Source organism: Herpailurus yagouaroundi, unplaced genomic scaffold (assembly GCF_014898765.1).
Source record: "Herpailurus yagouaroundi ecotype Mexico unplaced genomic scaffold, PumYag 194, whole genome shotgun sequence".
Taxonomy (NCBI): Eukaryota; Metazoa; Chordata; class Mammalia; order Carnivora; family Felidae; genus Herpailurus; species Herpailurus yagouaroundi.
In genome coordinates this window covers 8,840,190-8,844,751 of record NW_024412425.1, presented here as the reverse complement: position 1 = coordinate 8,844,751, position 4,562 = coordinate 8,840,190, and positions in this window count along the sequence as shown.

Here is a 4,562-nt window from a genome sequence, read left to right as displayed (position 1 = left end):
GGCTCTGAGTACTGGGTGATAAGGACAGAGATGGGGACACCAGGTTTCTGTTCTCAACTTCCTGTCTTCTGCTTCCTGGTGGCTGAGGTCTTCCAGGAACTCAGATTTGTGTCGGGGGCAGGAGTTGGCAGCTTTGGGGCAAAGGCAGAGGGAAAAGGCACGGAGGAGCCCCCTTCGGGGAGCTGAGGTCAGAGCAGGCTGCTTCTCCTCCCGGGTGACCTTGTTGGTGAGATCCACCTTCCGGAGCTGAGAGACCAAACAGTGGGCAGCCTGGATTTCCTCTGGCCTCTGGGCTGTCCCCTCTGCTTCGACGGATTCCTAGCCCCCTGACTGCCTCTGCCCGCAGTGGGCTGCACCTCCTTCCTTTAAACTGCTCTGAACCTCCGCTACCACGTTTTTAAAAGGAGGGTCCCGGAAGATAGCACGTGGAAAAGACTCTACAGTGCCTGGCACAGAGTAAGCACTCAGAAAATACCCATATTTGTCGGTACGGTTCTCAATTCATCGTCGGTGCTCTCGTGGCTCCTAAGGTGGTGACTGCGTGAAGCCTTGACCTTGACACAGCCTCTCTGAGCCTCAGCGTCCTCACCTGTAAATGGCAACAAGACTTTGTTGCACACCTTGAGGGCTGCAGGGAGGATTAAACCGAGCTTTCTGTGAACAGTGCGCATCACAGAACGAGCATACAGGGGTATGGAGATAGTTGCGGCACTGAGAAGCAGACCTGGGTCCACGTGGAAACAAAGAGTCAACTGCAGCCTTGAAAAGTCCTGTGCTGTGGGTTCTGCCCTTGCAGAGACGGTAAACAGAGGTGCAAGGAGCCATGCTCTTCTTCTCGTAGGAGAAGGTCCTAGCAGATGCCGTGTCTGTAATCACTGAGACCAGGAACTTGGGGCTGCAGCCTGGCTTGAGGGGTGATGGGGGAGAGACCTCGAAGCCGCAGCCCATCCCCCCTCCCTCCTCCGTCCTCAGCAGCAATTAGAAGCATGAAGGGAACAGAAAGCAGAGACGAACAATGTATGTCACAAGGAAATAAGAACACTGCACAACTAGAATAAATAATAATACTTTTTCTGGCTTTAATGAAACTCTATAGATATAAAAAGCTGGAAAAAGGGGATTTTTTTTTTTACAGACCTTAATTATAGCAGGGTTGTTAGTAAATTTACTGAATTGCAAATGTAAAATATTCTGATGGCCTGAGTAAAACCACATATTTAAGCCTTCTAAATGAACATTTCTGTTTTTTGAGTAATTTGTACCATCTGTGTCAAAATTCTGAGTCTAAAAAAAAAAGCAGTGGAACAAATGTTGGTTCCATAAAACAGTCCTAGTTCATTGTTGAAATTGTCACACATTAACATTGCAGGCCATCTGGGAAGACAAAAGCCTCTAACCAGATTGTGGAGATGATTTTATTGGTCTGGTATTAATCAGGATGTGGCATAATATTTAAGCAGAAAGGAGAGATGAGGTGAAGTAGAGCCCTCCATTCGCCCCCACCGTGCACACACTGTGCACTCTCACCCTGCGGTGCGGGGCATTTTTAAAGCCCGTTTCCTCGTCAGAAAATGTAAATAAAAGGCAAGGTAATATTTCCAGTTTGGAAGCGTGCACACAAAGCCCAGACACGTCACAAACCGGGACTGCTTGCGGGGAGGGAGAGATCGCGCTGAGCAGGCTGTACCCGAACCACGCCGGGATTAAGCGGAATGGAATTTCTCTTTATCACGGTACCTCGGAGTGTGATCGGGTGACCCCGCACCAGGACGGCCGGCGGCTCCTTACCGCCCTGCGTGTGCGCAGCGAGGCCAGCCGGGCCGGGGGCGCGACGCCAATCACTGCTGGAGCGGTCTCCTGCGGCTCAGGTCCCCTCTGGCCCTCCACACTGGCCCTTGGCTTGGTCTCCTGTCCCCAGAGCCGCAGCCAAGGTCCTGCTCCTTCCGGGCACCCGCCCAGGTACAGCTCCAGTCAGCTGGGTGGATCACCCTCCACAGGCCACTTTAGGATTCATGGTGGAGTGGCAGAGGGACACGGGTGACAGTGTAGATCGTGCAGTGGCTTCCGCTGACCTTCCCACTTAGTGGGTACGTGTCCCGGGGCAAGCGTGCACGGGAGTCAAGAATCTGATGATCCCCCTGTGAGTCCTGCTTCCCACTTCCTACTTATCTCATTAAAGCAGTGACAACGTGCTGCAAAGGAGAAGTGCACGGTGCTCCGAGACCCAGGGAGTGTGCCCTATATGCCTCTCCTGGTCTGGGCATCTCAGAGAGCTCAGAGAGGCCTGTGTCTAAGGACTTTTTATCGTACAACTTGCCCCTGCGTGCAGGCCACCGGCTTAATGGCAGGAGCAGCGTGGCTGGACTTCATAAGAGATATTAAAGGAAATTTTGATTTTGCTCTAATTTCACCTTATGCACTGATAAAAGCCACCCCGGGTGCCGTGTGGCTTATGCGATGGAAGCCGTGGGCAGGGGCATTGGGCCACTGCCGGGCTGTGTACAGCATCTTGCAGTTATTCTGTGGTCCACGGATGTGGAGAGCCAGGCCCCCAGGCTGACCCCTGGCCTCAGGCCTGCCTGCCTGGAGCAGCGCTGGGCAGCTTTGCCAGGCTGTGGAGGAACACGGGGGCTTGGCTCCTTGTGGGGCTGCCTTTGGCCTTTGTTCCTTGTCCGTCAGGAAGTCATGTATGCACAACCGCCCCTTCCAGACAGGTGGTATCCACCTTTGCTCCAAATGCAAGAACGTGTAGTGTTTTTTGTGTGTCTGCTGCGTGCTTGGCCCTGTTACGGAGGGAGGGGAGAGCCCCGGCTGCAGGAATTGAGTCCAGTTCTCAAGAAAAGCTCACCTGAAACAGTGAGGGAAATGACAGCAGGGAATGCGAGTGGCTGGGTCCCTGGAGCTCAAATAATTAGGGCATGATTGTAACAATTGTGGGATGCATCCAGAAGCCTCTCTTAAAAATGGAAGTGGATCGCTCTGGTGTGTAAAACCCTTTAATGGGTTTGCCCCTGGGAGAGAAGCCACATCCCCGTGAGGCTCTGTGAGGTCTGGCCCCTCACCATCTGGGCTCCCAGGAGTGGGGCCTTTCCCCACTCGTCTCCACAGGGCCTTTGCACCTGCTGTTCTCCCTGCCTGGGGGGCCCTGGCTTGCCCCCTCTCAGTCTGGTTAATTCCTTTCCTTCCTTCAGTGGCAGTTCAGGCAGTTCTTCTTTTAAAGACACACGCCGTGGGTCTCAGAGCACCAGGCACTTCTTTGCAGCACGTGTCACGGTCTTAATTAAATAAATAACGTATTATGTAATTACTGTTTGTGCCTTCATAGCTGAATATAGGAAGACCCTCCACTTTCCCAAAGAAAAGATGAGAACTGCTTTTGGAGGGTGCTGCTTGCATCTATAAACCTTTAAGGATGTAGTTAAGATAGTTCAGGTCTTCCTTATGGCAGTTATTACCTTGCAATACGTAGGTGAAATCACGTGTTATACGAGAGAGAAGGTTCATTTAGGAATTCTTTTTCATCCCCGCCCCCACCAGGGATCAACCATGTTCAGACTCTCCAATGTACCTCCACCCTCAACGCCTTCCCTACCCACAGCTACTTCCTCAGGCTCTACCTCCAGTGATCTGTGGGGGGCAGGTTTGATTCCATGAGGGATGATGAAGGAACTGCATACAAAGCCATGAGTGTCATTTGCCATCCGTATTCGCCATTAAATAACTAGTTACCTGATTGCTTTTTTATATGACCCTTAAAAGGCTGCTTTCCAATGAGATCCAGTCCCTGCTAGATTGAGATCAGATGTCCCTCCCCAGGAATAATTATTATTGTTCTGTTTATTTTCTTTGCTTTTTTTTTTTTTAATGATACCATCAAGTGATCTCTATGAGCATCTGAGATGAACATAGATTGAAGACCTGTAGGACTAATACATCTTTCCTTGAAGTTCATGCAGAAAGGACCTGAGAGCAGAGCTGGTAACATGACAACTTTCGAAAGACTCCTGCACAAGGCAGCTCCCAGGTTTTGAAAGCACAGTTTTGGGGGAGCCCTTGCCTTCTATTCATGGTCATTCTTTATTATTTCTGCCCTAGACTATATGTTTCACTAGGGCGGGGCCCTCCTCAATCTCTGTCACTGCTGCATCCCTCCCAGGAGACCTGCCACTCGGTAAAGTGCTCAAAATACATTTGCGGAACAAGGGGATGAATGAAATGCACAATGTCTTGCAGCACGAAAGGGAAGTGGAGAGAGGTGCGGGGGCAGCAGCTCAGCAAGTCAGGACACTGGCTGTCAGTGGGCAGAGGGGATGTTCTTTCATGAGGCAAAGTGACGAGTCACTGACATTCCAGAGGTAAGACTGGGACACCTTACACACACACACACGCATGCACACAGACTCACACACACACACACGCACACAGACTCACACATACACATGCACACAGACTCACACACACACACAGACTCATACACACATACACGCACACAGACTCACACACACACACACGCACACAGACTCACACATACACATGCACACAGACTCACACACACACACACA